Genomic DNA, 12545 nt, shown 5'->3' with positions numbered 1-12545 from the left:
CTGGAGCTCCCTCTAGAGGTCACCAGGATGCTAGTCATAAGGTCATCCCTAAGGTTGCCAGAAGCAGGTAGCAAACATTTCTATTTCAAAGTTTATGTTTAGGAGGGGGAGGTTAGAACATTTGTATTTGGAAGAGAGCTTCATAGAGGAGACTGTAGTCATTTGAAAATGTTTTATCTTTCAGTTATGGGACATGTTTTTTAAAATATGAATTTGAATGAAGAAGGTTGTTTTTTGTTATTGTTGTTTTGTTTTTTCCTTTGGAATTCAGATCGACCACTCAGCTCTCTCAGGGACCTTCTTTCAAGGAACAACTCAGAATACCTGTGGTATATTTTGTGGTCTGCCTAGTATCCATTTCCTTCTCCCTCTTTCTTAACACAACCCTGCTTTTATTCAATTATGTTCTCTGTGTGGGCAGGTGTTTGAGGCATTACATGCATCAGTGCTGGGGTAAATCGTGATTGATATAGCCTTAACTACAAATAAGGATCACCTAGGGGGAACTTAAACCTCTTTAGTGTTCAGGTCCCACCCCATTTAATTAAAACTTGACCTCTGGAGGTGGGCTTCCTCCTGATTCTAAGGAGCAGTCAGGATTTGTTGAGCTGGTCACAGGGTTAGCCCCTTGCCAGTGATTGGTGCTGTGCTCTTGATAAAATGCTGGCGATGAGATAGGCGAATGTAGCTGAGGTTTGTTGAAAACTTTGCCTTATATTTTTACAAAGGAAGTTTACAGGAAGAAACACCGTTTCTAACTCTGGACGGTATTATGTTTGCCATTGGTACCTGGAACTATCACAGCCATCTTGAGACCATGGGGTGCCCAGCCCAAGAGGACAAGCTGATGTGCTGTGGATGGCATTGATGAAGAAGGTAAGGAACCTTTATTATTGATATTGCCCTAGAGCCACCCTATCTTCAGATCTATTTTTGTGTGCAATAATATATACCCCTTGGATTATAAGGTATTTTCTTTTTTTATTTTTTAAAAGATTTTATTTATTTATCCATGAGAGAGAGAGAGAGAGAGAGAGAGAGAGAGAGGCAGAGAGGCAGAGACGCAGGCAGAGGGAGAAACAGGCTCCATGTAGGGAGCCCGATGTGGGACTCAATCCCGGGACTCCAGAATCACGCCCTGGGCTGAAGGCAGCGCTTAAACTGCTGAGCCACCCAGGCTGCCCTATAAGGTATTTTCCATTGTTTTTTGTTACCTGCAGCCAGAAGTATAATGGTCAATTTTTCTACCTTTCGGGAACCTACATGTAGTACTAACACCGACTTACTATATGGTTCTAGTCGAAGCTTAGACTGAGACAGCTGATTACAGAGCGATTAGGGCATTTTCAATTCAGAAGATAGATAGCCTTGGGTAGGGAGAAGGTATAATTATAATCATCTAGGGGGATTTTACAAAAAGAGACACATATCCCATCTCAGCTCTTTGGGAGATGAAGTATATTGGAATCATGGGGGGGTGGGTATTATAGGCAGGAGGAGAACTAAGGAAACATTTTGAAAAAATTCCATGATTTAGGTAGGTATGTTTTTACATGCTTATCATCTAAGAAATATTTGCTTAGGTACTAATCATTTGAACCAGAAGAGTCTTTAAATTTCAACTCTATAGTAAGCCAGACCACAAGAAATAACTAGTCTGTTACAGTCTAGAAATAACTAGATTATTAACTTGTATTAAACTGTATCTGCCTCCAACAACTTCCCTTACAGAACAGTGACTTAACATTGTCTTCAACCTTCACAAATATCCACATACTTGGATATTAAATACATATTTTGTACAGTTTCCTGTCTCCAAGAATTTCTAGGGTTTTTTAGGACACTTAATGTATCTTTACAAATCCAATGTTTTTTTTGTTTTTTTTTTTAATTTTTTTTTTAACTTTTATTTATTTATGATAGGCACACAGTGAGAGAGAGAGAGGCAGAGACACAGGCAGAGGGAGAAGCAGGCTCCATGCACCGGGAGCCCGACATGGGACTCGATCCCGGATATCCAGGACCGCACCCTGGGCCAAAGGCAGGCGCCAAACCGCTGCACCACCCAGGGATCCCTGTTTTTTTTTTTTTTTTTTTTTTTTTTTTTTTTTGCTTACTGGGGCACCCAGAAAGCCAGATTCCCCCAGCCACTGTCTCCATGGCAGAAATACCACTGTGGCTCTGGAGCTCAGTTCTCACCAACTATGCTACTTTGGGTTCCCGTAGGGTGTCATTGTGCCCAATACTGTTCTCAATCTTTATAATACTATAGCAGTTTAGTCAGCTCTCATAAATGTAGAGAGAATGTTTTATTCTTCTAAATTATGCTGTTAGGGTTTGCCACCGTGGGGCGTTTTGGTCACAAAATGTGAAGTTCAGTAAGTGTACTTTTAGCTCATGTGTATGACCCTTTCTCTGGAGTGTCTCTAGAGTTGTTGGCTGAAGACAGGTTTTCATGGCCAGGAACCACCACTTCCCTGGACATGCCTGCCTTGGCTGGAGACTAAGAGCCGGATTTCTTTCGCCCTTTGAGCAAGTTCTTTTTCAGTGCTCTCATAGTCCTTGTCTATAGTCTGGCTTGGGCTCAGCCCCTTCTGGCTCATTAGACCAGTTGATGTGTTTGAACATTGGTGCTGTTTGTGGAAGGCTTGCTTTTTTCCCTTCCAGAAAGTTTTCTGGTGGAAGGCTTTTTCCCCTTCTGGAAGGTTTTCAAACCCTCAGTGCACATCAGTAGGCACAATTGGATAAGTGTAGGATGAGTGTGTCTAACTTGGCACACCCAAAGCCATTTAGAGTACCTGCTCTTCCAGGACACCACGCTCTTGGATTTGCAGAATCAGAGTATTGTTTGTCCATTATGCTGTTCAGTGTTCTGTGTATAAAGACACCATGTTCTTTCTTTTTTCTTTTCTTTTCTTTTCTTTTCTTTTCTTTTCTTTTCTTTTCTTTTCTTTTCTTTTCTTTCTTTTCTTTTTTCTGTAAGGCTGGGAATATTTTTGTCGTCTTTCATTCAGCATTTATTGCATGTCCATTTGCCAGGTCCTGAGGTATATGCTGGTGATGCACAGTTGAATAAGACATGGACCTTGCCCTCAGAAAATTCAGATTGCAGCTTGGAGGTAATTAGAGTGCTGTTTGGGAAGTGCTGTGATATGGCACTCAAACTTGTTTTTGTTATTGCCTGGAAACTACCTCAATCCTCATTTTTTTGGAAGTCTCTTGTAGCTCACAGCTCAGCTCATTTGTCAGTTCCCTGAGTGGAGCTCCAGGTAAAGCAGGCTACCACTATCTGCTCACTCTCCCATATAGCCTCCTGTGTTATTAGCTTACGGTTTTGCCTTCATGTTTTATTTTTCTCATAGTGCTCACCAATATCTGAGATTATCCTGTCCATTTATTTGTGATCTAAACTCATTGAGGGAAGAAGCTGTCTTTTTCACTGCTGAATCCTCAGTGTTTTCTGAATAAAATCAGGAATGAAATCACACAGGTGCACTAATACCCTCTTGGTGGAATTAGAAGAGTCTTGCTAAAACTGGAGATGCCTGAGCTGAATTTTTAAACATTAGGACAAGAAGCATCTAGGAGGGCATGCAGGTAGAGAGAGCAGTCTGTAGATGTGCTCCAAAAACTGCACAAGGTCCAGTATTGCAGGAGTGGAAGCACATAGTGCTGGTGAAAGGGCAGGCTGGCCCAGCATCCATGAATCCCATCATCAAGTAAGGTCTTATGCAGGGGCTGAGAGTGACTACATTTATATTTCAGGAAAACCAAAAGTTATTTTTCCAACTGGGATTTGCAAGACACTACTTCTTGGGTTTCTCCACCATGTGAATTTGGAATTGCTGCCGAGGGGGCAGGGGTGGATGTGGGGGGTGGGCAGGGACAGGAGCGAGGGTGGGTTGGGAACAAAGTTAGGGCAGGCCTTTATCTTTCTTGAGAAATAAGAGCTACACTAATTGTAGTTTTTCCTCTGCCTTGGTTCTTTTGTGTATTCATGATCTTCCTGACTATCCTCTCAGCTCAAAGACTGCAGAGGCCATGACCTATTCATCTTTGTCTCACCAAGGCCTAACAGTGCTTTGCAAATTAGGACTTAATAGAGCTGTGTAAGTAAATATCATGTTTAGAGCACAGTTTTGCCTCTGCCTGTGGTAAACGTCTTCACCTGGGATCTTCCAGGTGCCGGTTGGATTGATTGGCTTTTGTTTGTGGTAACAGTTGTAGTTTTATTGGATCTGTGTAAACTGACTCATCTTTAAAGTGAAGTCTTAAAAAAAAAAAAAAAAAAAAGGCTGGATAGCATGTTGGGTGGCATTTTATTTACTTTAGAAAAGCTCTCCCAGCTTTTTTAGCATCAGCACAGGGCAGTGGAAGTAGTGTTGCCTTCACGAGCAGATTGTTCTTTTGTCCAGTCGTGGTGCTAACATGAACCAGTGATGAACAAATGGTAAATCACTGACTCCTCTGAGCCTGTGTCCTCTGCTGCAAAATGGAAGCAATTAAGCTATTTTATATGGAGGATTGTTGTGCATGCTAGAAGAAGATAATGGATGAAGTCTTTGCACCCTGCCACATGATAAAGCATCCATTAATGCCAGTTTCCAAATTTGACTTTGCTTCATGAAGATCAAGAAAGTAAAACATCTGTAAGTGGTGTGCCAAGTGAAAAAACTTCATCCTACGGTAACTCAAATTTGGGAATTTCTTGCTGAATTCCCTGAGGAGTTTTGTTAGATGGCCCTCAAAGCTATCTTTACTGCTTGCTTGTTTCAACACTTTGGTGAAATATGAGTATGCAGAGTGTCATTGTTGGTGAGAAGAGTGATTGTCCAGAGAGAGCATAATTCTCTGAGTCATAAGGATCGAATGTGAGCTATTACCTCCCACTTGTAATTCTATATTGTACGTGAGCATCAGATAGCAAAACAAGCATTCTGCTTAAAACTGCAGAAGTCACAGAGTTTGTTTAATGATTACTACAGCTTGCTTTGTAATTATGATTGCATGGGCAATCCTGTACAATCCAGGGAACTTTTGGAAAGTAGTGACAGTAATTTATGGCCATGTGGTTTTGTCTGGATGCTTAAGTACTTGGTCTGTGGCCTGCCTACATGCTCCATTGCCTGCCTGATGGACCCATTCCCCACCTGCACAGTGTTTCCCCTTCTCGATGGAACACTATGGAATGAATACTGAGATTGTGGGAAAGACAAAGCGAAGAGAGTGTGTGTTGGGAAAGGGAGATTGGATCTGTAAAAAAAAAAAAAAAAAATTCCTTTCACTGTATTTTTAGCTTTTCAATCAATGAAAGTCAGTGTCTTCATCTTTTTTAAGACCATGGAATATAAAGTTAGTGTGAAATTATGCACATTGGTGGATATCTAAAGTTATAAAAGGACATGGGAAATTCCTGTGGGCTTCAGGTAAACATCTGTGAATGTTGCCTTTTAACTGTATTTTTAAATAATTGAAAACTAATTTAAGTAAATCTGGATGGCTTCTGGTTACTTGTAAGCACGTTTTATTCATGATGACAAGTTCCTTCAAAAAGTAAGAGCACCATGTTTAAATCAAATTCAGATTTTTGGAGAGAGGCAGGAATGATAAAGTTAAGAGAAAGCAGTAATTGAGCATCTAGTTTCTGTCTATTGCTTTTGAAAATGTGCCACATCCTGAAAGGAAATTCTTATGTGTGCTACAGTCTCCGAAAGGAAAATGAAGATGTTGGCTAAATTCTTCAATAAGCCAGTCCCAAAGAATTTCCTTTGAAGTTGTTTTATATGCTTTTTCTACTGAAAAACTTTAAGATAAGTTATAACTCTGCTTTGTGCTTTGAAAATAAATTCAGCACATTAATTGTATTTATGGGAGAAAGTAGTAAATGTCCCAGAATGAATACACAGCCATAATTTACTCGGAGGGAACTGCTACTGCCCATAAACTTCTCCTACTTGCCTCTTCTGGTTTATGACATCAGCCAGCCTCACAAATGAATCACTGCTTTGTGCTCCATCAGGTCCCTGCTCTATGCAAATTTCTACTGAATGCTTATCAAATAGGATTATTACTTATTATACATTTTCTTTGCTAATTTTCCAGGAGATTAAATGTAGTCTATATTTTATAGGGAAGATCTTGGTTTATCTGAGCTGTATATCCATTTGGATTGAGAAGTCCTTGAGCACCCACCGCTGACAGGGAATGGGGTAGAAATCAGGGCTCTCTTTGCATCAGGAATTTGGGAGGTCTGTCTTAATCTCCTTCTGCAAGGAAGAGAAGTGGCTTGGTCTAAAATGTAGCTAGGCCTTGGCATCAGATGCGAGGGGTGACTCTAAAGCATTATAGAGTGTAACACCGATCCAGTGGTCGTGTGTACACACTTGAGTTCTAGGGGTTAAGTGGCACTTGAGTAAAACAAAAACAAACCAAGCTATTGTTATATATAGAATCTCTGTGACAATTTGGGAGCAAAAGGCAGCTTTTCTTTTGGGTCAGGGAAAATAGACCTAGCAGTAAAGGTGGTAGAAGGAGGCAAATGCCACTTTGGCAAGGGGTGCTCCTGTCTGGGGTGAACTGAAGCTCTAGGTAGCCCAGGTGAGGTGCAGTGAGGACTCCGGGGTCACAGTGGTGGCATCAGTACTGGAAGGAGATCTAGGTCTTGGTCCCACTAAAGCAGTTCTATAATAACTTGAAAATAAATGACAAGGGAAGCATAAGACCTGTGAGAAGCCGTCAACAAGAAACTACAGAGATTTTAGTCTTAAATACACTTATTATGAAAATGAATGAAATGTGCTAACCTCAAGAAGTTATTACAGCAAAATAAACTCAAAGAAAGTAGAAATTACTAAATATAAAAGATAAAAAGAAAACTTTCAAAAAGATGTTAGAAACCAGAACCTAGTGTTTTAAAAATAATTATTAAAAGATATCCTCTTGACAAGTTTCATAGAACATTAGAGAACATGAGCAACGAAAAATAACCACAGAAATTAAAGCAATTAAAAAGATAAAAGAATTCTATGAATAGCTTTATATAAGCAATTTGAAAACCTAGATTGAATAAGTTTTTTTTGTTAACATTAACTCAAATAGAGCCAAAACATTGGGATAGACCATGCTATTGGAAAAACTTGCAATAGTGATTAAAATTTGTTCCTATTATTGGCACTAGTGCAGATTTTCCTGGAAAAGACTCACAACCTACAAGGTGGTATAATTTCCATATTAGATAAAATTTTCTAGAAATGAACAAAATAAGAGACTCCCAGACTCAATGAATGAGCTAAGAGTTATTCTGGTTTTAAAACCTAATGCGAATGATATAAAAAGGATGCTATAAGTATTTTATTTTTTAAGTAATTTTGAGTTTGTACTTGGCAACTAATCACCCAGTTTGCAAGAAGCTATTTAAAATTAAGCTTACTTACTATATTTAAAATATGATTTAAAATATGATTTGATTCTCTGAAAGTTTTACGTACAGTTTTCAAAATACACCTGATTTGTCATCAAGGTTTACTCAGGAACAGAATCAAGTTAGGGGAAATCTGAGAGCAAGCAAGGGTGGAGTTCAAGTTGCCACACAGAACAAATATATGTCATGAAATTACAAAAGGACTTTTGGGGGAAAAAGTATACAAGCATAAGAGAACAAGAATGTGTCGTACACAAGCTACAAATTTCTGAAAGAGAACATGAGATCAGATCTATGGACAAAAATAAGATGAAACTACAGTCCAAACACACAGGAAATATTGCTCTGGTTATAGAATAGTTTTAGGAACTTCAAAACAAAAATCTATCTTTTCTCAAAAATTCAAGAGCATCAACTGGTTAACCCTTGGATTTAATTTTTAAAAGTTTTGGTAAATTTGCCAGTTTACAAAATCATTTATTTTATATACTGGTGATAATAGTTTAAAACATAATAAAGTAATGATACTATTAAAAGCAGCAAAATAACAAAATTCTAAATATTGAGAAATAAACCTTATAAAATTTATGGACTTTATGAAAAAATATGAATCTTTACTGAGAGACTTAAAAGCATATTAAATGAGTATAGAAAAATTAAAATAACGTTATAGAATTTTGAAAGGATAGAGAATTTCATCCAAACAAGAAATATAAAAATATACAAAATCATCATTTTTCTTGAACCCATAAAGAAATTCAGGAATGAGACCCAAATGAGGTTTCAGGGCAACTAACCAGCCAGGAATTTGAGAGAGGGACCCCTCCAAGGAGTCAGATGTCAGAACCATTTCACTTGTAGAACAGAAGGAGAACAGGTTCATCATCAGAGTGAAAGAATAGTCTTTTCACCAACTGATGCTAGAACAGTTAGATATCCATATACAAAAACTGAATTTTGATTCATTTTCCGGACTGAATGTATCATACCCCCCAACCCCAAAATCAGATGTTGGAAGTCCTAACACCCAGAAATTCAGGATTCGACTATTCCTGGAGAGTGGGCCTTAGAAGAGGTGACTAAGTTATAACGAAGCCTTTAGGATAGGCCCTAATCCAATCTGATGGGTGTGCTTATAAAAAGAAATTAGGATACAGAGAAAGACCAGGGAAGTCTGATCATAGAAGAAAGGCTATCTGCAAGGTAAGGATCAAGGTCTCAGAAGAAACAAAACCTGCTTGATGTCTTAATTTTGGACTTCTAGCTTCCAGAACTGTGAGAACATAAATTCCTGTTGTTCAAGCTACCCAGTCTATGGTATTTGTTATGGCAGTCCTAGCATGCCATTCATAACTCAAAATAGATCATAGACTTAAATATAAAACCTAAACTATAAAACATCTAGAATAAAATGTAAGAGAATCCTTATGACCCTGGATTAGGCAAAGATTTCTTAGATAAGACCCTAAAAGTATAACTCTTAAAAGAACAAATTGATCATCAGGACTTCATCAAAATTAAGAATCTCTGGTGATTTAAAGCTGTTGTTTACAGAGTACAAAGACAAGCCACAGACTGGGAGAAAATGTACATCTCAGGTAAAGAACTTGTATCTAAACTATATAAATAACTTTAAAAACACAGTAAGAAAATTTCACACACACACAAAAAATGGGCACAAGATTTGAACAGTTACTTAACCCAAGAAAATAAAAGCATGGCAAACACCTAAAAAGATGCTAAACATCATTAGACTTAGGGGGAAATGCAGATTTAAGACCACACTGTTCTGTCACCACACAGTTACTGGAATGGCTGAAGTAGCAAAATAACTAAAAATCCCAATAATACCAAATGCCGAGGAGGATGCACAGAAACTGGAAATTTCCCATGCTGCTGGTGAGAATGCAAACACGGTACAGTCCCTTTGGAAAAGAGTTTAGGAATTCCATCCGTCTGTCCGTCCATCCATCCATCCATCCATCCATGAGAGACACAGAGAAAGAGGCAGAGACACAGACAAAGGGAGAAGCAGAGTCCCTGAAGGGAGCTCAATGCAGAACTTGATCCTGGGACCATGCCCTGAGCCGAAGGCAGACGTTCAACCACTGAGCCACCCAGGTGCCCCAGGAATTTCTTTTAAAGTTACACGTAGTTTACCATATAATTTAACCCCTTGGAACTTATCTAGGACAAATAAAAACTTGTGTTGATCCAAAAATCTTGTAGTGAATATTCCTAGTGGTTTTGTTATCATTCAAAGGCTACCCAAATGTCCTTCAACTGGTAAATGCTAAAATAAGATGTGGTAAATCCATACAATAGAATATCACTCAGCAGTCCACATGGACCATGTACTGACACCTGCAACTACATGAAATGATTCTCAAGTATATTATGCTAAGTGAAAGATGCTAGAGTCGAGTCTATAGAGTATAAAATTCCATTTATATGACTTTATGCAAGGGATAAAACTATAGGAACAGAAAAAACATTAGTAGTTGCCAGAGTTTAGATATTGGGCCAAGGGTTGACAAAAGGGACATGAGGAAATTTCTTTAGGAGATGAAACTGTTCTGTATCTTGATAATAGTTATATCATGATTTCAAGCATTTGTCAAAACTTGTGGACTAAAAATAAAATGAATTTTATTGCCTGTAAATAATATCTCAGTCAGCCTGGCTTTAAAGGACAGGATTTGAAGAAAGAATAGGATAATAATCAGATTAATTTGGGGATGGCCGATTCCCTAAATATCAGATTTGGATATGTGAAGGTTTAGACTTCTGCATAACGAAATGCACTAAAGTTAAAAAATTGGGTTAGAATGAAAAAATGTTTACAACATATTTAACAGACAACAGATTGTTAATCTAGAATAGCTCAACTGTTTCTACAAATTAGTAAGGAAGATACAAATTGCACAACTGAAAAATGTCTCCAAACATGAATTTCAGTTCACCATAGTATAATAATGGAATGAAACTGCTAACCTATATTGCTAATCAGGAAAAAAAAAAAGACTTTGTTATCATACATTAGCTTGGCACAGCTATTGAGGTTGTAGAGCAAGCAAATTCTCTTATACACTGAACAGAGAGTTAAAATGGGGAAAACTATTGGAAAGGCAATCTTAGAGTATCTATAAAAAGTTTAAAGAAACCTACCATTGATGCAGCAAGTCCATTACTAAAATTCTATATTTTTAAAAGCTTATACCATATTTTTAACAATAGAAATTCAGAAATGGCCCACATAATTGTCAATGGAAGTGTTAAATAATGTATATCTATATGCAGCCAATTCAAAGACAGGATAAAGCTATATGTATTTACATGGATCTCTTTAAGTCATATTGTTAAGGGGAAAGTAAACTATAATATATAGACTTTCATCTGATTTATGTAGAACTTAGAAAAGGGGTTGTGTGTATGTGTGCATGATATAAATAAAATGAGGCTAATCAAACTTACTAGAGCTTACCACTATCTGAGTATCATGTGAGTGTCCTTATGTTTCTAGTTTCGAATTGTTACATTTAGAAAATACTTATATATTATGTGATTTGAAAAAAAAAACAAAATGGAAAAAAATGAATCTTAAAATCTATAGTGCGTCATGCTGCATAAGGCCTGTGTTTTGAAATGCTTTGTTTAAAAAAAATGTATAATTGTTCAAATATTTTGATTTGGTAGTGTTTGACTTGTGATCACTTAAAGCATCACAAGTTATTACTAACAATGTCTGCTTCCAGTCTGCCATTGTTTGCAGTTTTGCATAGGAAATAGTTTGTCACTGTAGAAATTATTTCTCCCTTCTCTTGGGACTCTTCACTAGGCAATGCAGACATTCACATTGGGATATGTGATAAATATAATGTTATGTAGCTAGTTTCTGATAATGCCTCTCTTACTGCAGGAAAATTCGGATCCAGATTTGAGCTTGTGGGTTTCCTTTTTCCATCAGAGTGAAACAGAGAAGGGAATATGACATGCTCATATATAATAACTCTACAATATAGACAGCCCATCACATAGGATTTGAAGCACTTTGCATGTCAGTGTTTTTCGTCTTTAGTGTCAGTCACTACGCAATTCAGGCTTCCATCTGATGGGAAGATTTCACTATTAATCTCAACCACCTCCTTACTCCACTCAGAAATGTTCTCCTGTCAATCAGTCATCACGTCTCCTTATTTTCTTGAAGGATGGTGTTATTAAACAACTTGCCTTAGGCCACAGAAGATAGCAGTTGTAAAGCCTAGACAGAAATACTGATTCTTAGTTTAGTACTTGTATCAACAAGTCTTGCTACCATAAAGGAACCTTTTTCTTTTACATGTTTAAGTTCAAATTTGCTACTCTGAAAGTATTATATGGTTTGCAATTCTAGAGCAGGTTCCTACCTGCCTGTTTTATTAGGGACTGTTGGGGGTTAAGAGGCTCTTTCCATCCAAAGAATCAAAGATCTAGGTCCTGAATTCTGAATATTGAACTCAATAGTGGCAGCTATTGGGGCTGTTAAAATCTCAAGCTCTCTCTCCTCTTTGAAGCACGGGGAAAGGTTGCATGACTGTACCCAATTATAGTTATGTGTAGTCAGGTGATTTGCTTTAGCCTTTAACATATGGAGAAAGTGATGTGTGTCACTCTAGAGGACATCTTTAAGAGTCCCTATGTTCCTTGCTACATCTTTCTCCCATTAGAGTGATAGATGATGTTCCAGGTAATGGCTACTCTATCAGCCTAGGTCTTAGGGGGAAACGCAGCATGAGGCAGAGCCCCATGTGTGATAACATGTGATGGAGGTGAGGAAAAGACCCTACAGTCTGTGTTGTAAGACATTGGGGATGTTTATAACTGCAGCACACTGCCCCATTGGGACTAATGACATTTTCCTAGTAACATAATTTTTCCCTAATCCAAACTCTTAAAATTTCTTAATGGCATTGTAAGCTTAAAACAAGACAAAACAGTATATCATTGCCTTTAATAATTTTTGGCTTGTGTATTTATGTACTAGGATAATGGTGAGTTTGTTTTTGTTGTTAGCATTTATTTAATTTTATTTTGACAATTAAAAAAAAAAAGTTATCCCATATTTCTAAAATGTGTTTTTACAAGC

At 37.7% G+C, this 12545-nt stretch overlaps 1 long non-coding RNA gene across 2 annotated transcripts in view; it reads left to right on the top strand.

Annotated features, from left to right (window-relative positions):
• The window catches only part of LOC144293764 (uncharacterized), a 147985-nt gene that overhangs the window by 23607 nt on the left and 111833 nt on the right, over positions 1-12545 (top strand). The window contains exon 1 of one of the 2 annotated variants that reach the window (XR_013361029.1): positions 2989-3119. The exons of the other annotated variant lie outside the window; for it this stretch is intronic. This is a non-coding gene — a long non-coding RNA (uncharacterized LOC144293764). Of the gene's footprint in view, positions 1-2988; positions 3120-12545 lie in introns of those variants that run through there. 2 annotated transcript variants of the gene reach the window in all.

The sequence above is a fragment of the Canis aureus genome, chromosome 22, assembly GCF_053574225.1.
Source record: "Canis aureus isolate CA01 chromosome 22, VMU_Caureus_v.1.0, whole genome shotgun sequence".
Classification (NCBI taxonomy): domain Eukaryota; kingdom Metazoa; phylum Chordata; class Mammalia; order Carnivora; family Canidae; genus Canis; species Canis aureus.
Note: the sequence above shows the minus strand (reverse complement) of the source record. Positions and strands in the feature narration are given on the sequence as shown.